General features: G+C 43.5%; 1 protein-coding gene across 2 annotated transcripts in view; it reads right to left on the minus strand.

Annotated features, from left to right (window-relative positions):
* The window catches only part of LOC105284153 (multidrug resistance protein homolog 49), a 56,689-nt gene extending 33,126 nt beyond the window's left edge, over window positions 1-23,563 (minus strand). For both annotated transcript variants that reach the window (XM_011347459.3, XM_011347458.3), the window contains exons 1-4: window positions 23,340-23,563; window positions 16,550-16,647; window positions 14,687-15,131; window positions 13,008-13,242 (exon numbers count right to left, since the gene is read on the minus strand). The gene's annotated coding sequence lies outside the window, so the exon portion shown is untranslated. The remainder of the gene's footprint in view (window positions 1-13,007; window positions 13,243-14,686; window positions 15,132-16,549; window positions 16,648-23,339) is intronic.
* Between the last annotated feature and the right edge of the window lie 225 nt (window positions 23,564-23,788).

The following is a 23,788-nucleotide window of genomic DNA, read 5'->3' on the forward strand; positions in this document are numbered from 1 at the left end:
ACAGATCCGGTCCGCCCAAATCGACAGGGTGACCCACTTCCTCCGCGCTTTTTCAGGCTTCCTCTTTTTTGGGAACATTGCGGACGTTATTATTTTCGAGCCGTTTCGTGGGACACAATCGTTCCGTTACATTTTTCGGATCGACATCGGACAGTGTACGTCACGTCGATCGTTGTGGGAAATGCGGTTACCGCACATTGTCACGACGGGAGGCACGTTTGTTCCATATTTTTCTCGATCATCACCCGAAACCCGAAACCCGCGTATCACTTGTTGCGTGGAACAGCTGGCGGACGAACTGATTCACGCAATCGCATCGCGAGATCGCGGTTACGTCTGCCCAACTACGGACCGAGAGGCGCCTTTTTTTTATTCGCTTAAAGTAACGCGAATTTGTAAATGTCGCCCTAATATTCGTCATATTGGGTCATTAAGTATGAAACTTTACAAATGTAAAAGCGCCATCTTTAACATTTGTTATCTCAAATTTGGCGCCAGACGTCAGTATCAGGTTAGGTTAGTGTGATAGATGTATGTTGGCTCTTCAAATGTCATATTTGTTTGTTCAAATATCTTCATTAGTTTTATTGGTGGATTCTTTTTTATAGAACTATGGAAAAGTCCAAAATTCGTGTGATTTATGAATATGAGTTCCGCCGTGGAACCACAGTCTCGGAGACAGCTCGTAATATCAACGCTGTATTTGGTGAAGGTTCAACTACTAAAGCAACGGTGGGCAATTGGTTCAAAAACTTCAGAGATGGAGATTTCAGCCTCGCTAATGAGCCACGTGGAAGACCAAAGACGAAGGTGGATAATGATCACTTGAGAGCCGTAGTAGAGTCCGATCCATCTCAAAGTACACGTGAATTGGCATCGATATTCAATGTTTCCATACCCACCATATTGGTTCATTTAGCTGCAATTGGTAAGATAAAGAAGTTGGACAAATGGGTCCCGCACGAATTGACCGATGCGCAGCAGGCGCAACGTCTAGAGGCTTCCCTTTCTTTGCTTTCCCGTCACAAAAATGAATCTTTTTTTAATCGAATTGTGACCTGCGATGAAAAGTGGATACTCTACGACAATCGTAAACGCTCACATCAGTGGTTGAACGCTGATGAACCACCGAGACATCACGCGAAACCCAACATTACACAGAAGAAGCTTATGGTGACTGTTTGGTGGTCCAGGTCAGGTGTTATCTACTACAACTTTATGAAACCTGGTACATCGATAACGGCTGAAGTATATTGCAAGCAACTGGACGAAATGATGCAACAACTTGCTATTAAACAACCGAAATTGGTCAATCGGTCAATGCCAATCCTGTTGCATGATAATGCTCGACCGCACACTGCACGACTGACCGTGGCAAAGCTACGGGAGTTGGAATTGGAAACTCTCCGTCATCCACCATATTCACCAGATCTATCACCTACCGACTATCACTTCTTCCGGAATTTGGACAACTTGTTGGTGGGAAAATTCTTCAATTCTCAACAGGCAGTCGAAACAGCCTTCCGCGACTTCATCGATTCCCGTACTCCTGGCTTCTATAGTAGAGGCATAGACCAACTACCACTAAAATGGCAGAAGTGTGTAGATAACATGGGCGTATACTTCGATTGAAAATAAATCATGTCCATGTGCAAAAAAATGCAAAAGTTTATGTTCTATTTGTAAAGTTTCATACTTAATGACCCAATATGTGACCGAGCATAATTAATTAAACCGCGCGTGTTTCACTTTCGGTGCACTTGTGCACCGTTCGGCTTATCGTATCGTCGGTTGTCAGGATTATCGTGTAATATTATGCGAGCGGGTGAACTTGCATTTCCGAGCGCGCCAAGTGATTTGTCAGCGACAGACCTGCCGTTGCTGTCACCCGCAAACGACGCGACACCACGCGCATATCGATGTCACTCGAATCAGCAAAGATCCGGATCCTCCGAAAACGAGTGCCACAAAATTGAATTAAAATCCGGGGCAATCGACCGAGCGGTTCCTGATAACTCATATGATGAAATATGCCTGAAATATACGCCGCTGATAAATAACGATAACGACGAGTGCCGGAATTTCCGCGCGTATTGTTTTACACGACCACGTGGATCGTTCGACAATAAACCAACGACGCACAAAGCTTTGCCTTCAGGAAGGTGAGATCGAGTCTCGATGATATGCATTAAATTACATTCATGTTGAGATGCTTGGAGCTGACGTAACTTTAATTATAAATATTTGACACATCTGTTTTTAAGCGACAATAACAATTTTGGCGAAGCATAACTCTCCACGAAACGCTGTATCTACATATCTGCGTCGGCGATCTTAACGCAGCTCAATGTTCAACTCAACTCCAATCGGTAATTATAACTACGAAGTGGATAGCGTAATGCGAGTACCTGAGTTCCGGATGCACGCGGCGACAGAGAATTTCGAACGACAAAGGACGGTCACGGACGGAGAATTGGAAACGGAGCCTCCTCTAGATTCGCCACAATAATCGAGTGGCGCAATATAATCTGGTGGCGCAATTGCGTCCCGTTAACAGTTGCATGGGTGACAAAGAGACCTTTGAAGCGATCTGGGAGAGAGATGGTGGAGCCACGTGCAAGTACGTGCACCGTCGAAATAATATAATATACTATATTTGAGTGGACCCGACATCGAGCCCCGAAACGGTCGGAGTGGGTCCATGAAATTGCGTGGAACTAATCGAAACGGCAAACGCACGAGCATAGCAAATTATCCGCTCAAATGATCGGCATTATCGGCATAAATAATCAGGATCTCCTTTAGCTTAATCCGTTATTGAAACGTTCCGCGAGTACCGAAGGAATCCACGATCTTAATGGCTGTTCCTTCCGCTTCTCCGCTGAAATAACTCCGTATCGATTCTTCAATCATTCTCTGCGTTTGAGGGAAAAGCAAGCATTAAGGGGGGAGCCTGCTTTAGAACGTTGAAAATAAGGTATAATTTTACGAATTTTTTCGGAGAAACTATACAGCGGATCATTATAAAACTTTGATGCATTTATTAGTACATGTTTAAAGATAAAAAAATTATTTTTTTATTTAAATATATCGCCTGTAGAGGTCGTCCTGGAGGCATCTTAGTGCAGCCGGCATTGTAAATTGGTGAGCATTCTCCTGCCTCCAAATTTCATCCAAACTGAAAAATTGAAATATTTTCTCGTTATTTATGAATTCCCATCGTCGATGAACCTTTAATATTCATAAAAACATTAAGTTAAACAATTACTTTTGCATGAAAAAGTTCAACAACTTTGCCTAAAAATCGTACTTTTGTGTTCTAAGCTCCACCATTTTGGCACTTTTCAACTTTTTTCTTCTCTCTTTGGTTCATCGACGATGGGAATTCATAAATAACGAGAAGATATTTCAATTTTTCAGTTTAGACGAAATTTGGAGGCAGGAGAATGCTCACCAATTTGCAATGCCGGCGACGCGGCTGCACTAAGATTTCTCCAGGACGACCTCTACAAGCGATATATTCAAATAAAAAAATAATTTTTTTTATCTTTAAACATGTACTAATAAATGCATCAAAGTTTTATAATGATCCGCTGTATAGTTTCTCCAAAAACAATTCGTAAAATATACCTTATTTTCAGCGTTCTAAAGCAGGCTCCCCCCTTAAGAGCTCTACTTATCTTCGATTATAATAATTCAGCTAGAGTTAATAACGGTGGAATAACGGTATCTTATCAGACGCTTACTACGCATTACGCAAGTCGTGCCGCTTGATAACTTTGCGCGAAAGTGTGATTACGAGTGACGAAGTAAATAATGCTGATCTAATTAAACAATACAAATACATACGTACAAGGTGAAAAAAGAAAACCGATAACTCGCTTTCCGTAAATACATGCGGTTTATTAATTAATTCTGCTGCTTCAAAAAACATCGCGTCAGGCGCGCTCGAGTAAATTTGAAAAACGAACCGCACGAAAGCATCGTGCAGAGCGTGGCGTTTCTTTCTTTAATAATTTTTAATGACATGGTCGCCTCATCCTCGATATAATTGCAACCTGCGCGACGTACTCATCTCCGTTTCGTGCGCTCACAAGCAACGGCGTCGCCAGAAATTTATCCTTGGACACTTGGAGATACCAGCCATACCTCGTTAATGCAAAAAATAAAAAATTCATCAAGTCAGCTTACGCTATTATCATCGCGAACACGTGATCCGTATCGGTACACCGCGCCTGTTATTTAAGCGCGACGATGAATCGCAAAATCACGGTTGTCGATGATGAAGGCACATCGTTGCGCCAGATCTAATTACGCCCATGCTTGTCCAGGTACATCGGATTGTCGTGGTCCCTTCGATCTCGCGATTATTGCCCATCCACGCACGAAAAGGGAGTGAACCTGTCGAGAGCAGATCGTTGGAGGGAAATCGGATCGCTGGTCAGGAATAAAGCGGCCGTCGATATTCAAGGTGCATCGAGACGCGAGAAAATTTACGGTTTTAATATTTTCTCTTGATATTTTCATCGCGAGAGAGAGAAAGAGAGCGACGATGGCGCGGCATGATTTTTATCTCGTTAAGCTCGTTTCACGGTCGACTCGCATCCAGCGCGGAAAGAGCGAGCGGAGGCCGCGCCGATCGTAGAATAAAGAACCTTTAGCGTTAGGAATTACGATCGCGCGCGTACGTATCGCCGATGTGCGATCCGCTTGAGAACAATCCGGCCCGAGAACGATACTCTCGAGCGGATGATTTATCATTGTATGCACCGGTATGGTGGAGCGACTGATCGGAACAAACGAACGAACGAACTCACTTTGTTAACGTTCTATCTGTGACACACGAGCGTACACTTTATATTTCAGCCCGGTATTTTGTGTCTCAGCACGTACATTTGATGTAACATCGACGCTCATGTATTTTCAACGCATTCGTGGCTCGGATTCGCCGATAAATCGATTGAAACTTGGTATCATGCGATTCTCGTACATACAATGGTAATTACGAGCTGATTGTGATACCGTATGGTTTTTTTAATACGATACTATAGATCAAAGGTTTAGGGGATGACGCTTTTGTGGTACAATTGTCGTGAACAGTCAATGCACGATGCGAAGAATTGGTTGCAGAATGTAATAACATGTCGCGCGGAGTGTCATCAGCTTATAGTATATAATTAAAGCTATTCGCACACGTCGACACACGCAATCCACGATCTGTCGGGAATCTCGCGTGCGCGCCTCATATTTTCTGCAAAGCTGACGAGCAAACACGACGAGCCGTGTCTGCGGAGGCAAGTAACCGTTGAATCCAAATCAAACACGGCGTAATGAAGGATCCTGCCGACGATATACGCAACGTTTCGCAATCAGTCGCGGATTGACGTTTCGCCGGTCGTGTGCGGACACTTTAGTGCCCTTAAATACAACGGTACCCGAACCCGAAACTGGACGGTATCCCGTCGAATTTATCGAGTATCGGCGTCAGTGGCAGTCCGATGTTCATCCGAGCGGGCATAAGCGTTTCCGCGCGATGAAACGGAACTCTGAACAGCGAATCGATGTTGCCCTTATTTTTTACAAAATGCGCGCTTGTGCGATGGTCCCGCGCGAGAAATCGCATCGGAAAATCCCGTTCGGCTCGAAGAAATTTCAATTTGCCTTCCACCAAAAATAGATGTTTATTCGTTTCTTTAACTCCCTCGATATGAATAAAACTCATTACCGTGTAATTTCTCTGCGGAGTGTACAGCGCAATTGTGAGAGGGACGAGAGAATGACGAAGGAGAAATATCCTCCTCTCTGAATCACACATGGGGAAATCCATTGCAATGTACCCAACGTGCGGGTGACCATTATTTATGATCGTGCGTCCACCACGCGGGCGGTTCTTTCGGGGATTGTATTTTTATCACGGGCTTATAAGCGGATAGATATACAGGGTGTCCCGGGTTTTAACCGACAAACTGCGGGAGCATATTCTACTAGTGGAAATAAGAAAAAATTCTTATATCGAGTTTGCTTAGAAATGCTTTATTACAAAGTTATAAACCAATATTGAAAAGAAATATGAGATAAGTAACAACGGAACACAGTGTAGAATTTGGAAGGTCGAAGATGTTTATGTTATGTGTATTCATGTTCACTAGCAATTACTATCAGAATGCCAAAAGTGTTTTCAAATGAGGAATACACTGATATTCATTTCGTGTACGGATTCTATGACGGAAATGCACGAGCTGCCGTACGAGAGTATCGACGTAGATTTCCTAACAGGAGAGTACCAGATAGATTTAAAGCAACGAATTACTAATTCAGTTACTGAGATGCAACAAAATTTTCAGGAATGTCGTACCGTAACAAATTCTGTACTACGTCGATGTCTAGCTTGTATCGATGTGCAAGGACAACATTTTGAAATGCGTCGCTAAATCATTGCGTAGATAATTTTTATTTTTGTGAAAAAATCCGTTGTTACTTATCTGATATTTCTTTTCAATATTGGTTTATAACTCTGTAATAAAGCATTTCTAAGCAAACTCGATATAAGAATTTTTTCTTATTTCCACTAGTAGAATATGCTCCCGCAGTTTGTCGGTTAAAACCCGGGACACCCTGTATTTATACCGTAAATACGTATCCGGAGCCGCGTGCGCGATCATAAATTTGCGCGATACAATTACGGCCCGACTGTGCTCTCGATGTGCACGTCATAAAAATGGGAGTCGCCATTCCTGAATTATGGCCATGTGCGCTATATACAGCCGCGGTACCGTTCTTAATTAAAATATCGCGCGTGAGATACGCGGCTCGGATTACTGACTTCGCCGTGGCACGGCCTCTCTTCATCGTCATTGTTGCGGATTTTCATGGAATCGCGCGAGCAATTTCCACGATATCGCCCAGACTGAACTAAGCTAAATTGTCTGACACGCGAGCCGACGAACGTCAGCCAGACGATATCTTCTTGCACTAGAAGAACTACTGTCGGCAAACACTCGCGTCACTTCTGACAGCAAGCTGTTATCTCTGAGGTGATAATTAAACGTTCGCCCGTGGAATGCTGGTGGAGACGTTGCCCTATATTGCCCCACATTGTGCCGAAACACAAAACCTTTTTACAACTTGTTCGTGACGATGCAACGCGTCATTGTCGTGTAAGAGAATATTTATAAAAAGCTTCCATGTATCATTTTCGTTCCTGAAGAAGCGACAAAATAATAATGTCAGACAAATTAAAACTGTCGCGTCTATTGTGCAAACAAATGCAAGGTATATTATAATTAATAGATTCTTGGATCGGTGCAAGTGCCAGATGCAGGTTCCGCATTTTGATTTGCAAGCTCACCAAGCTCTCCTGATCTTTCTTTCCCGCAGCGAACTTCTTGTGCCGAGTCCTTACACAAGGAATTGCAACCGGGCGTCGACACGATTCATAAAGAGTGCCTTTTGGGGGATGAGGCGTCAGCACGCAGGCGGCAACAAAAAGACTGCGAGTTCTGCGAGAGTGGGATGCTTGTCCGCGAAAGAATGGGAACATTTCGCTCTCTCCTTTGAAGCGCGAGTGGCGACGTGCCGTGCTCGTTTAAGTTCTCGCTGGTCGGACTAATGCGGAAGAAAATTAAGGAGATGAAAACGAATGATGCGAAAACGCAAACACACTGTCGTCGCTCTGAGCGAAAAAAATTCGTACGAGTTGCATGTATACATCTCTCTTTCTTCCTATCTAGAAGTTCTTGAAAGGTACGGCCCTTCCCTGCGCTCTTTCTCGTCACAGTGACGAAAAGTTGGAAGAATCGCAGTAAAAAGTGCGAGATTGTTGGTGCACGTGCATGCACAGACATACGTAATGCACTCGCGTTATTTCTCTGGAGAACATAATTGCGCGAACGATCTTGGAAGGATCGTTTGCGGTTGTCGCAGAAATGTCATGATAAATTACAAAATGCACGGTACACGCGAAATATTGCGCATCTCTCCCGGCGCTCGCAATTATCTCAATTATGATCATGCATTAATCGCATAACGAACTCCGAGTTTATTACGCTACGTATTAACGAATCTGCAATTAACAATGCAAATTGTTACGTCGATCACTCGCGTCTGTGTGACGGCCACCTGCATGACGCACCGCGAGGCATTGACAAAAATAGCGCACTGATATATACGCACACATACAGGGTGAGGAACCTAAAACTAGCCACCTGAATATCTCGGCTGTTATTGGTGATAGAAACAAATGTGTCAGACCAAACTTGCATGGTTTCGAGGGACACATAATTTGTTCTAAATAGTGTTTTATTAGGTGGACGTGTAGAGGTCATAAGAAGGTCAACTTCGTTTTTTTAAATGGTATGATATGTTTTTTTACGTACTATAGAGGATTTGAAGATGCGCACATTGATCTACGGGTCAAAATCATTCAAGGTCACTGAAGGCCAACTACAAGGGAAAATAATTTACTTTATATTGCCTAGAGTTCTCTGCTATTAAAAATACTGTAAACTCAGATCATTATTTTTTATATTGCCTAGAGTTCTCTGCTATTGAAAATACCGTAAATTCAGAAATGAAAAAGTTCTAGCCCTTAGAAATTTTTTCTTTTCCGAGAAGTTCTGAGTTGTTGATATCTATATTTTTTATATTGCCTAGAGATCCCTGCTATTGAAAATACTGTAAACTCAGAAATGAAAAAGTTCTAGTCCTTAGAAATTTTTTCTTTTCCGAGAAGTTCTGAGTTGTTGATATCTATATTTCTTATATTGCCTAGAGATCCCTGCTATTGAAAATACTGTAAACTCAGAAATGAAAAAGTTCTAGTCCTTAGAAATTTTTTCTTTTCCGAGAAGTTCTGAGTTGTTGATATCTATATTTTTTATATTGCCTAGAGTTCTCTGCTATTGAAAATACCGTAAACTCAGAAATGAAAAAGTTCTAGCACTTAGAAATTTTAGCCTTCAGTGACCTTGAATGATTTTGACCCGTAGATCAATGTGCGCATCTTCAAACGCTCTACTAGATGGTACGTAAAAAAACATATCATACCATTTAAAAAAACGAAGTTGACCTTCATATGACCTCTACGCGTCCAGCTAATAAAAAACTATTTAGAACAAATTATGTGTCCCTCGAAACCATGCAAGTTTGGTCTGACACATTTTTTTCTATCACCAATAACAGTCGAGATATTCAGGTGGCCTGTTTTAGGTGCCTCACCCTGTATATGTACCATTGAGGTACTTGGCTTAACGAGGAGATACGTATCTACACGTGGTCGATAGCTTCAAACTCGACCTTCTTTAATCAGCTTGAACAATAAGCTTTCTAGACTCCTTGCTTCAATTCTGACACGCGATGCGATACACGCGCTCGAATTTGCACTTGAGTTTATGCTTTAATTTATCGTCAATCACTGAAGTGTCTTAATGCATAATATAGGATCACGATGCTTCGCCGAGCAAGCATTTAGATCAAATTAGTGGCGACGAGACGTCGCTCGAGGAGCTTCTTCTTCGCGGAGAATTGATAAACCGATTGATTTCAAATCATTGGTTCGAAATCGAGTCTAACTTAAGCTGCGTTTTGTCTTCCGCGCTTCCAGCGAAATTACACGATGATTGATTCAACCAAATAGAGATCGACGTCTATCTTATTAATTCGCGAGCGTGGAAAACACTTCTCGGCATACTTGCCGAAGTACGCAACGGCGGCACGCGAAAGAAAAAAAGGGAAAATGCAATTTTATCGCGGCTATCGCGTATCACGTGGATAAATCAGACGTGACTTTCCGGTGCTGATAATCATTCGGTCGCAACGCGATACAATGGCGGGACTCTGACCAAGACTGGCAGGCATCCGGAATACCCTTTCCGCAGATCGTCCGTGATAAAAAGCGACGTCGCTACTTTATCGGTGCTACTTTGTCGCTTTCACGAGGCACTCCAATAACGAAGCCAATTGATATCGAGATCCGACGCAATCATTTATACTCGCAACCCAACACGGAAGTGCGGAGGGAATTCACCGAGGGGGTGACTATAGCGCGATGCACAAAATATTGTCCCAAAATTGCCGAATCGTCGATGAAGCCACTTTATTGCCCTTATGAAGCTCTCTACGCTAATAACGAGGCAACCAATGCCTTCTCCTCCCCCGTGATCCCTCTCACCCTCTTGCGCCGGTTACCACTAATTATTCGCCCACAGCAGTTCCGAACGAGAGAACGCGGGCGCTTAATCGAGCGCGGTGGAAAACACGAGCCAGGCCGGAGATACGGAAAACCGCTGACGCACGTGAGCTTTCCACGTGGTCGCGTTAAATCCGCACGACGGCCAACCACCAGAGAGAAAGAGAGAGAGGTACATTTTGCCTCGCTTAACTGCTATTTCCGCTGGAAAACCCTTTACGCCAAGGGAAACGGAAGGTCCTCACGTTATGCCGAAGGGCCGCGCGTTTTGCGAGACAAATCCGGCGCGCTTTGTACGTTCGCCGATTACCGTCGTCGTCGTCGTTGTCTTTATGGTACAAGGTCGGTTCGTGCTCGAGCGGTTATTCATGGCCAGCTAAGTATAGCCATAGTCTTTCCTTTTTCCTTTTGCGCGCGTCTAGACACGCGCGCTACCGGTGTCTCAGCTTCTTGATACGGTAATTTTTATCAAACGTCTCTCATACGATTATATAACTTCAAGAACAGTTGACGTGACAAAGGAGTTTCCTAGACAGCCTGGTAAGAGTAGACATAAAAATGAGTTTTCTTTGTACGCAACCATGCGTTTCCGCATTTAATTCGCCGATTAATCAATGCCAATTGCTGCGGCCGATGCTTTGTCATAAAACACGAGAGACCTTTGTCGGATTCTTATAAATCGATCCACTCGCCGATTAATGGAAATCAGCAGCGGTGGAAAAGCGACGATACCTTTCGCGACACTGAAGATTCTCTCGCGGCGAAGCAAGAACGATTTCGATCCACGCGAAATTTTGCGCTTTCCTTCACAGCTGCACTGTTGTGAGCGCAGGGCGAAATTTCTTGCATAATTTACGATCGGATAATTGCGATCAGTGGAAACAACGAAGAGAACCGATTAATCACCTACGCTACTAGGCCATTAGCGGCGAGCGGAGCGGCCGTTTCTGCCAGCAAACGAGATAAGACGCCGGAGAGCCAAGTAGTGAAATTCACGGCGGAATTCCGCGGTCGCTCTGATTAACCAGTGAATCAGCCGGAAGGAAAGCCAGCGGGTGAACCCTTAAACGCGCGCTTCAAGGGCGAGAGCCGCGAGAGGTTTCCTCTCGGGAATCGGAGTGCATTATTCGCTCTTTGTTTTCCACCGTGTTAATCCCGAATCGGATTTACGCGCGAATGAGCTTCCCTCTCCCTCTCTCTCTCCCTCGCCGTTTTTCGAATTTTGTCACACGATACCGAAATACCGATCGTTTTTCACGCGTCACTTTCGCGCGACAATCAAACCAAAAATTGAGATCGAGGTCATTATGAAGAAACGCTGAACATCGCGACGCTCTGGCAAAAAATAAAATGGTAAAAATACCAGTTTCGTAAAAATAGCGCGGCTACTTCAATCGTCGCTTCGAGGGCCGTCCTATACTCCACGACATAGCGAACGCCACTATGTTACATAAAAGCATTCTCGACGGACTCGGACTTAATTTTCAGTTGCGAGAGTGAGGAAGTCTTTATTCAGAACGTGCCGCGAACGGCACGCCGTTTTAAATCATGCGAATGAACGCAATACCGTTTTAATTGCACCCCGCGCATCGGCGCATACGTCGCCAGACCGAGATGACATTTACGAGGCGCGCGATTATGACGACAATTACATTATCTCGGGCGGAAAATTTCCGGATCGCGTCTCATGCTTGGCTTGATCCCTGTTACGAGAGTCAATAGATTCGCAGAATCTTCTAAGGCACCTTTGATCCACGATCCGCAACGAACCGGTTTGCATAGATACATTTTCTCTTTCGCGCGCGAAATATATTGAGGATCCACGTTGCGTCACTGATTTGCATGACACGACTGATTTCACAGATAATTTTCAATACCACTCGTGCGAGACATTCAGCGACGCACGTATACAGGCAAGAGAATCATACGTAACGGTGCACATGCGTCTTTCCTCGCAGGATCAAAGATTGCTCGAAGAGAGAGATGATTTCTCCTTGCGCTGCAAGAAACGCATTGCGGTGAGCTAATTTTTAAAATTTCCCTCAGGGATCACGCGAGCTTTTTCCATAATTTTGTTCGTTTGGATTGTAAGACTCTCCACGTTAGATCGAACTAAAATAGCGTCATTTCTTATTGAATAGCATGGTTTCTTAAGAAAATAGCACCAACATACACGAGAAATTTTAATGAAAAGATCTGTGGCATTCATACATGAATTACATGGCACGTAGTGTGTCAATGCGCTCCAAAACGCGAGAAATAAATAAATTAGATCGCGTCTAGGTAGTCCAGGTAGAAAGTGCGCGCACGGGTCTTCTCTCGATCTCTCAAATGCAACAGGAAACGTTGATTAATGAGGAGAGCTCCGTAATTCTCCCCTTGGGAATTTACATAAATGACAAGTGCTGCTGAGCGATCGGGAACTCAGGAGTATAACGGGCATAAATCTTTTAGGACGTGATGAGTCTCGCGCGGAAATTTCCATCGGTTCGACAAGCTCCAGCTGGAGCGGAGCCTACGAGAATTCGTAAGACACTGCCGCTGACCATGGCGGAAATTGTCGACTCGGAGAAGTCTCCTGGTATTACGGCTTACACGCCGCTTACGTGGATTACACGCGCCAGTACGTACGGTATCCATTATGAATATCGCGTTACGTAAAGAACGCGGAGCGCGGTTTAATAAATGAAATTTTATATGCGCGCCGCGCTATGGAAACGAATTTTATATCCGGATTCCGGATGCAGCGGAAAACAAATTTTATAAAGTGCACGATGCACAGGTATATGTGTATGTGTATGTAGACGTGTGTATCACTTACCATTATAACAAAACTCTGCCTAGCACGGCACACGGGTCGAATGTTCGCTCAGGCTCTGCGAATTAAAGCACCATCCGTTCTCGACCACGTGTTTGCTCGTTTGTGATATGCAAATTTGTTAGTTCTGTCCCGCGTTAATGTCGCAGGAGTTACGAGCGAAATGAATTCTGCGGTTAATACTCGATTACTTTGGCTCACACTTTGTCTCACATAAAAAACTGACGTTATCTAAAATCTGAAAAAAATACAGAGTTAGTTGTGTTACATCGTTCGTTTTAATTTGTTGGTAACCGCATCCGAGTGGAGGATCGCTGCTCCGTTGCGATCGATTAATCTCAATAGTCGTTCGACGGCGCAGCCCGCTTAAGAAACGTACGCGAAATACTGACAAATTATTGTTATATTGGCCGCGCGTTAAGCTCGGCCAACTTGTTTACCGTTCGATACATTATCGAAGCGGATCACTGCAAATGTTCCGCCGTCTTTCGATAATCTATATTGAACTATGATAAATTGCTCTGTAATTTCTCGTTTCGCACAATACGATTGCATACGCGATGCAAGGATCAAGCTTCACCAATACATTAATCTAGAATCACGTCTGCACCAGGGATCGGCATCAACGATATTTTCAGTAATATTTTCAGCTTTGATTAACAATTATTTTGATAATCAGTAATCAACTTCGAGAAATTTATTATTAATTGATTAATCAGTAATCAAGATAAGCAATTTTTCAATTGCTTATCTAATCAGTAATCAAAAAGAACAATTTCTCAATTACTCGATTAATCAGTAATCAAAATAAAAAATTTTTCAATTACTCCAGTAATCAGTAATCAAAGTGAAAAATTTTTTAATTATTCGATTAATCAGTAATTATAGTATAAAATATTTTTGTTACTTGATTAATCAGCAATCAGAACGTAATAATTTTAATTACTTGATTAATCAGTAATCAGACCGAAAAATTTTTCAATTATTTCATCACTCAGTAATCAGTGTCAGTAATCAAGAAAATAATCCAGAAAAAAATCAACTAAATAATCAAGGAACATCCGACACTGATTACTGAGTGATGAAATAATTGAAAAATTTTTCACTTTGATTACTGGAGTAATTGAAAAATTGTTTATTTTGATTACTGATTAATCGAGTAATTGAGAAATTGTTCTTTTTGATTACTGATTAACCGAGCAATTGAAAAATTGCTTATCTTGATTACTGATTAATCAATTAATCGGGAATTATTTTTTCCTGTTAAATAAATAATTAAATACTCAAGTAATATTAATTTATTATTAATATTTTGCCGATCCCTGGTCTGCACATCGTGCATTCTTACGATCGTAACTAGAGTTCGTTGCCTCGAAAACGACTTTCACTGCGAATCGGAATTACGATTGGCGTAACTGTACGTGACATTGCACGATGGTTCCATGTATGCGGGCGGTGCGCGATCGAAAAATAATCTCTGCTCCATTCTACATATGGTCCGACATCGGAAACTTTCTACGACCTCCTCGTGGAGCTCGTAACTCGTAACACGTATGCCTCGCGACGTTGCGTTCACGTTCCGCCGAAATAGCGCGATCCCGTTCGATTTCATTGCTCGATCGCGTTGGCCGATACAAGGGAAACGGCCCGAACGAATAATACATATCTGGTGCTGTACTCACCATCATAACGAAATAAAAGGTATCTCTAAATCTGAATAGGATACAAAAAGGAAATCGAATCGCGCAAGTGCACGATATCACATTTGAATCCGCGCGGATCCCCACACTCGTCTCCTGGCTCACAAAAATCCACCGAGACGTGTCGCCGTCCGCTGTCGTTGTTGAACCTGTAAGTCTCGTCACGGCACGTGATAACGTGATAACGCGTTTTGCATCCTCAAAATGTGGAAAACCGTTGCCTTGTGAAAAATGCCTGGCGAAGCCCCGTTCAGAAGCATGTATGTTCACTGTGACACGTGGCGGGGACAACATTCGCTTACATTCGTATCGTAGGAAAATTATCTTCCTAAAATATCTATAAATATTCCCATATATTGATCATTTTGTTATTGGTATTCCCGATAAATCTCCTTTGCTTCACCGTATGTCCACCTGTCAATCGAATCTGAAACATAAAGAGAACGACAGTTGTTAGATATCTGTTACGCATATACTAGAAAACTTATTTTACTAGTGTATTATCATATTATGTATATTGTTATTAAGGTATCTGCTCCAGATATGACTAGTACATGCCATGTGACAAGATTTCTAATTTTTTAAAATGAAAAATACTTAGAAACGCCTGATCAAGTTCACAAATACTTGGAAACTTAATAAAGTATGAAGCACAAATAAATAATTCTTTCTCCGTGTACATGCATATCTCATATACCTATAGATCTACAAATCTTCCGAGTCAAGTACATAATTTATTATATTTCACAGAACTGAGGTAATACAAAAGCACATGTGATTTCTCTCCGTATTAAATCTCTTCTCTCTAACGCCATACTCTAGTTCCACCGTTTTATCGTTGTGCATTCCAGTGACGATAAAAATATACCACACATGTACTCGTATGTCACAAAAGGTTAATTCACTGAAGCTCAAAAAGCTACTTGACCCAATTTTTCTCAATCATCTAATTTCTGGATGATTCGTCGCCTGAAACGGCGTGACCGCGAACTCGTCAGCTGCTTCAGCTGCCTTAATTAATTTGTCCCGCTGCCTCAGACTCGCAAGAATCGATATGATACACAAAAATGACTGAGAAAAAGAGAAAGAAAGAGAGAGCAATGGTTCTCGTTATCCCGTTAAACAGAGAAATATATAAATCGTACTCAAATCACGTGCGACTATATATTCTCCGTAATTCCCTCAAATATTCTAAATTTTTAACGATCAGTGAGGTAATCCGTTTAAGAGCACACGGCGCGTCTCCCGGCTCTCGTGATTAATTTATACAGTTTCTTACGGTGCTTAGAGACCGGTGGTGCGATCGATAAGGACCGAGCAAGCGAGGTGTGCGACCATGGCAGCAGGTATATGTCGTTACACGACGGTCGGTTCGTCGTAATGGCAGCAACGTTCTCGCACGAGTCGCCTTTTATTGAACTTGATTCGTTCGCCGGAATCGCCGTAACTCGATCGCGTGATAATGAAATGGATAGGCGTGCAACGCCTGTGTTGAGTCCGCTTCATTGTACCTTTCCGTGAGTCACTTGTGGTCTGTTCCCACAAAAGGCACGGGTAATTGTCGGAAAAAAAAAGAACGAAGTCAGCTGCAATCCCGACACGTAATCGCGGTGCATAAACATGGAAAAATGACCGCACGCGAAAAGAAAAGCGGACTCGCGCGGATCTGAAACTCCACGAACGACGTTGAAATGAGCGACTTCAGCGGATGGAATTGATGCTGTGCCAGCAAAGTCGAAATAATGGCGATTTTAGGAGATGCACGATGCGTAGTTAGATAATGAGCGAATATCAATCAAGAAAATTGCAAATATATTTACATATATGGCGCGAGACGATACTCACATTCATCGGGCTGTTTCCGCGTTGACAGTTTGAAGAATATCTGTAACGGGCCTTTCAGCCGATGATGTTGGTATCCATTCACATTCACATGAATTTATCTGAAAAAAAGAAATCATAATTAAATAATATGCCTCGTTTAGTTTGCTTTCATTAATAAATAGGGATTGAGAAATGATCGATCAGATTGCTGCAATTTTTTATAGAAAAAAGAAATTATTTAATGAATCATGAAGTAAAATTACTGGAATGCGAATAGTTGTTTTATTAATTCATGATGAAGAATATAAAAGAAACGGAGCAAGGCGACAAAGCGTGCGCGGGACTGTCGCGGTAGTTGAGGTTTAAGAATACGTCGTATTGATTTGTATGCGACATCCCGCGTACAAGAGAGATATAAAGGAAAAGAGGGAGAACGGACTTTCCTAAAATATTCTTTACACCACTTTCGGAATAAACAGCTGATTTGCGATAGCGACGGAGATCTTTGTCGTGCGTCCCACCGCGGAAAATTTCCAAGGACCTCCCGAAACTTCGACACAGATAGCGACTTCCCGAGCTCATAAAAAATTCTCTCCCGCGCGCGCCGCCACCACCACCACCACAACCAGGTCGTCGTCGTCGGGACGAACGAGTTACGGGGATGCCACGAAGTCGTCGTCGTCGTCGCTACCGGGTGTCTCGTTCTTATTTGCATCTCAATCGCGGCCTAACGTCTCCCTTGGCAACGGCTATGAATTTTATTCCGATCTCATATTTCTGGTCCCCATTGTGGTGCGCGAGGGGCACGCCGCGCGCTCTCCTCGCTATCAATCATCTCCGTTGCCGCGGCTGTTCGTCACCCCGGGGCTGTATTCTGAACTTTTGCGCCATCCCGCATGGAAAAGCGAAGAAGAGGACGACGAATCTTCGACGGTCCGCCGTTTCTCTCCTCTCACGTCCGAATTTCCCTCCCTTTCTCCTTATACCGTGTCTCTTCCTGCTCCTCCCCTCTTCCTCCTGCTGCTGCTCCTTCTGCTTCTCCTCCCCATGCCCCCGTCGCAAACAAGAATTCCGCAAACGCCCTCGGGGCCGTGAAATACGTGAGGGATGCGCGTCTAGACGTCGGGGATCTTTTCGTGAGAAAATGCAGAGCGCGGCGATCTTCCCTTCTTCTTTATCTCGGAATATCTCGGTTAAACATCACGACCAGAAATCTCGCCGGACGGACAAAACACACCGCGGGACATTCCCCGCATTTTCAATTTTTGCCACGTCTCGTCCTTACGGCATTGTCTATCGTTCCTCTCACGAATGTTTGATGGTACTAAAAGGAGCTCTCTCGCGAGAGCTGCATTTTTCTCATCTCCTGAAGATACCGAGAAAAATTTCGAGGAAACGTCCCATGTTAAAATTCATTTATATTATACATCTGATGTCTCATTAGCTTCATTTACGCGGACTCCATATTTTCGCGTTCAGCATCCGCCAGACACTTGAATGAAAATCGATAATTCCTCATCGATTATTCCCTTAACAACCCTGATAATATCGTACGTGATCAGCAGGTGGCTCGTACGTTGCTCTTTAATCATCCACTCTTCGTCACAAAGGCTCAAGTTCGAGCGGCAACGGTCGATTCGATATTATCAGGTAAAATAGAGGAAACCCCATAGTATCGAAGCTTGGGATGCTCGTTAACAGGTTAAAGAAATGGAGAGTAACATTAGGGAATATTGCTGGGCCATTCACATTCCTGGCTCTTTGGTGGAAGCATCCCATCAGCGCCTAAATGCATCCCTCGGCGCATCCATCCCTTTCTCTACCGGAGATACCTCGTGGAAACGCGAGAAGCAAGACGATCAGCTCGTTCTCTCCACCGCCCGTTCCGAACCCTTTAGTAAGAGAGACATTCGCATGCCGCCGTGGAGGCACGTGTGGAACTTGTGGGAAAAAGCATTGTGCACTTTTCCGGAGCATCTCGCGGAGAAAATCACGATATGTCAGCGATATTTTACATGGCGTTCTTGATTTTACGTGTAAAAGAATTATCATTGTATTTGTTCCCGCCGAGAATCTTCTCTTCCCTTTCAATGCGATGCTCCTTGAAAAAGTACTTTATGTAATATTGAGAGATAAGTACGTAAATTTGCTTTTTCGGAATCGCTAAACCCGACGACAGAGCGCTGTTTGAACGTACTCGAATATATGGACACACCTTAGTACATCTTTCTTGCGACATCCTTATCTTTCGCCGAAAATCGATTTGGTTGTGAAATGTGCAGGAAGCGATTGTGGTCTCCTTGAACGATCTTATTTTTTACAGCGAATAAATTTGTTGCTCGTTAAATAAATCGACTTCCGATAAATATCGTGCCGACGAATCCATCAACGTTAAAATTAGTCTGATATATTAATTTCCTATTGAAAAAAGTTCTTTCCAGCAATACTTGAATTCTCAATACTTGAATTCTTAAAATATTACGGAAAATCGGGTTCAAAGTGATCAAAGGGTTCTCTCGATGAAGATGCGGTGTACCTCCAGCATGGCACACCAATGCCGAAGCACAATTACACAGCATCAAAGCAATATTACGTGCTGCCGATCGATACTGCAATAATCTGAGAATACGCGAACATCTCGAAATAATGATAATATGATAGTCATTAATTAGCGGAGTTATTAATTAGCAAAATGCACAAGAGACGCCAAAGCTTGACGTGCCATCTTCAAATAATCCAAAAGGGACATCTCACGACGCATTAATTACTTAGGATTTAACATTTATTCAGTTATTCATCAATCCCGCCGATTAAGCTTTCAAAGTGCAAGCTGATGACGATTGCAGCGAGTTTCGCGTGACGCAATGCCGCAGCACGGCTGTACGTGTAGCATCTACACGTAACAGCACCTAAATATCATTATCGACCAGCATCGTGGAAGTGTGACTAATACGACACTGTAAAAAGCTGCGATGTGACACCAGATATCAGTCGCCAGGAATAGCGCGACTCGGGATTCAATAACACGTACCGGAAGCTTGACAGCCGCGATCGATAGTTCTCCATCGCGAAAGACGCGCTGTGGAATCGCGAAGTCGTGCTCGAGTCGGAGTTGGCGAACAGCGAGTCGCATGGAGGCTCAGACCTGACTGGCGGTTCGCCGTTCAAGCGACGATTTCGTCGACTTGTTTCCTGCTTGCCACTTGGGCATGTACCTACACGGCGAATCGCCCTTCCCGCAGCGTACCTACGACCTACGCTACCGCATGGCCGACGGATCGATAATTCTGAAATTACTCACGCTAATTGCAAACCTAAGGTCCGCTCGAAAGCCGCGCTTGTTATGCAGTAACGCGAGCGCGATAATTATCGCCGACGCGTGATGAAACCGCACGTTTCGACCGGAAGCTGTAATGTGGAGACAGGAAGGAAGAAAGCTGCGGGCAGGATACTGTCTTCGGCTTTTGAAAGCTGAGACGAGGCGGATCGATGTTCCGGATATGCGTGCCCTGTCTATGAGCGGCGCAGATCTGAGGAATCTGAGATACGTGCCTATAATGATTATTAATTAAATGTTATTGATTAGAGTTCGTTTTGAAAAAAGAGACAAAGAGGGAATTATCATTTGAGAACGTTCTCCAGGTAGCAGAAAGTCGCTTCGTCATAGGATGACTCAATGACAATTCACACAAGCACTGAGCAAATTTGCACACGAAATTCCCGCTATCTCGCTGCTTCTATCAAAGGCCCGCTTATCGCGGTCGCTCATATGGCCTGCAGCGGTCACTTAAAATCGATATCGTCCCGAAAAAGCCGTTACGTCATATCATCATCGAGCCGTGCGACCGCCGTGTGCGCTTCAGAAGCATCCGAAATGTACACGCGTTGGGGGTGCGTCGGGGATTACAGCAGATTCAATAAGATTCCAGGTTCCCCTGCAGCGCTCACGGTGTATGCATCGCACGTTTCCCTTGAGATCTCGAAAGGGCCAACTACCGGGCGTCACATCCGCTGAGAAAGACCCGAGAGGAGAGAGAAACCGAGAGACGTGAGACGGCACGATAGACGTTGGGAAACGTCATGTAGAGACGACTCCTCTCTCTCTCTCTCTCTCTCTCTTTCTTTCTCTATCTCTCTCTGTTCACGGCTGCGAAATCCTCCAAAGGCGTCTGCTTCTGGTAATGTGACGTTGCAGACGGCCGTCAGATGCGTTTTGCAAAAAGACGCTAATAGGAACGGATAAACATCGCTCGCGCGGAAAGAATCGAGACGGTGCGTCACGTTGTCGACATGGATTCGCGATTCGCATTTCGCAAATCGGCGAAATCGATCGGAAAATCGTGCAAACAGAAAGCACGATCGGCGACGAGCGTGATATTTGAGCGTGATCGCACGCGTCCGAAGATAAAGATAAATTAATCGGTGGCACGATTTTTCGAAACTCTCTTTCTCTCCTGTCTCTCTGGTTGCGCCCGCATTTTCCGCGATGAAAACTCGTCAGGTGGTGTGGCAAAAGCGTTTACCTGTGGTAAATACGCGCTGGAAAATTACCCGATATCGGTACCTTCGCGGACGCGTCATGTCACTTAATTCGCTTCTAGTCGCGTTGCACGGGAGATTAAATGCCACGTTATATCGACAGTTTATTTTATTAATATTTGCTGGCGAAGCGATGATCGAACAAATTTGAGGGAAAAAATCAAATTCCTATCAAACACAATTCGCGTTGCGCGAGAGATTTGCCATATGAGGCTTCACGTCACCATCAATCAATTAATATTTGATGCCTAGCGCAATTAGATCAGACGCGGTTTCATTAGGACGCGGTTACAATTAAATGGATTAAGTAATATGGAGAGCCCGCGAGGTGAATTAAACAATATCAATTTACTAATGGAAAGAGATATCAATCTAGCATCGCGTTACGTCACACATGGTGTTCGGAGAAAAAGCGTCGATTTAAAACGCTGCTCCGGTCCATGCGGGTTAAGGTTGGTTGCCGCTATTTTAAGACTAAACGTAGCACAACGATCAACGCGTGAAATGTACGTGAATCCGCTCACAGACACACAAACACACGCGAACGCATAATGCGGCCATGGTGCTAAAACTGGTAGGGCTATTTCCATATATTTGTAAAGTCTCTCCGTACGCGAAGGAAACGTACGGTCATTTATTAGTCATAAAGGACGACGTACGATAAAATACGAGATAGCGAAACGAAGAAATGATTACCGTTTCAGGACCTGGATAAGTAATGCGGTGTTTCCATTAACGGGGCAAAAAATCGATGTTCAATGTTCCTCATTAAAGTTTAAGTTATTACAGTCGCGTTATATAACAGTACATGAAGTCAGTTTCATTGCGAATGACTATTGAAACAAGATTAGACAGTGTGCAGAAATTAGATTATGAAAACATCCTGTTAATCATACGTACCTTCCAAGAAAGAAAACTAAGATAAGACGATACGATAAAGTTAAGGCCACAAGGTCTTATTACAAGACTGAATTTATAAGCAACGTCAAGCTTTCGTTCATCACGTACTTTTGCGTGTCACATAAAAGAAACCAACCGGTCTTCGACCAAATCAGCCTAAATTATAGTTAATTAGGTAGTTTGCCGAGGAATTTTCTCATTCGGCGTTCCCTTCGCTTCAGATCGATTTAACAGCATGGAAAGTACGGTATCCACGATATCTACGGTATTCGCCGGCCCCATCGACGAGCCATTCGTCTCTCTCGTTTGAGCGACGACACGTTTGTTTGTATGATTGAATTTTTTCGCCGCAACCTGCACACCAGCATTGATTTATTCGCATGTAACGCACGCGCCGCGGCCTCGAGGCCTGACCAGCAAATTTATGGCATACGATTTTCCACGTACGTACGTATAATCACGCTACGTACGTCGAACGTGCGCCGCCTCCAACCACTCTCGACCGACACGATAATGTTCGCCGATAAGTACCCGCGACCCGCCGACATCGGCATGTTATCCCGTATAAACTCACATAATTCCGCCTGAACTCTGCGTGACCCATATTCACGCACACCAGGTAAAGAAGACACAAACATCCATACTGTCATTATGAGAGAGATTCGAAACGATTTTATTCCCGCGACTATCTAAATCTCGGTTGAAACACGCGAAGAGGAGGAGAGATCTGCGGTAAAATCGCAACGCGAAATCGAACGAAATTTCTCGCTGCTTTATGCTACCAGCGTCAAGTCTTATTTTTAATCTTTAATAAAATTATTTTTGACTTATTTCTGAGAGATCCTTAAATTTGCTCTTCGTGGCAGTTTGTAGATATCGAATTTTAAATGGAACCTAGTGGGGTTGATGACAGCTGGTTTTTCAGGTCAAAACTCCAATATCTGACGAGAGACGAGAGGTCAATTACCGTGCCGTTTAATAATTGAAGTCCATCATCCTCATTATGCATTAGATAAAATGTCGCTTAGTAACTAAATCTGATTAATTATCTGATAACGCTATTTCCATTAACGATCCCTTAGATGTATGCTTACGTTCTTTATAAACTACTGATATAGATTTCTATTATTAGCAGGATAACAAAAGCATCGTTTAAAACAATTGATTGATTGACCAAATTATTCTATTAATTATTACTAAGAAAACTCAATAATCACAGCACAGAAATGAAGGGTAATTCATCTCTTCCCTCGTACCAAGAAAATAATAATGAATAAACAAATTAGATTGAGCGATCTACTGTGAAATGGCTTTTGACCGCCAAAATTGATCGCGACCGAGGTTTCTCATGACCCAGATTGCAGGTACTTACTATCCTGTACAGAAAGAACGAGAATTCAGAGATTGGCGTCCAGCGTTAGTCCTCGTGATAAGGAAATCCCCAGATAGGGGCTGTCGATCTCTCCGTGGAGCTCTTCAGGATCGAAGGAGGACTCTGATCGAACAGCAGGACAGTTCACTCCACCGACTACGGTTCGATACGTTACGGGCAGAAGGCAGTTTTACACTGACCTCTCTGCCACTAGTATCTCTATGTATACCACCGTCTACAACCTACTACATTCACCATATTGCGTGACTAAGCATGTATAAGTGTGTATCTGCACTGCCAGTTGACCGTATGTATCTGTCACGAGTCTGTTCGACACATGTCTTTATTCGACAAAGAAGGAGTTCACGCGACCTTTCCTTCAAGTAACGATCTGAAGAGATTTTTTCCAAGTACTTTAGATAAATATTATAACACGCGATTAATCGGCT

This window comes from Ooceraea biroi, chromosome 12 (genome assembly GCF_003672135.1).
Source record: "Ooceraea biroi isolate clonal line C1 chromosome 12, Obir_v5.4, whole genome shotgun sequence".
Classification (NCBI taxonomy): domain Eukaryota; kingdom Metazoa; phylum Arthropoda; class Insecta; order Hymenoptera; family Formicidae; genus Ooceraea; species Ooceraea biroi.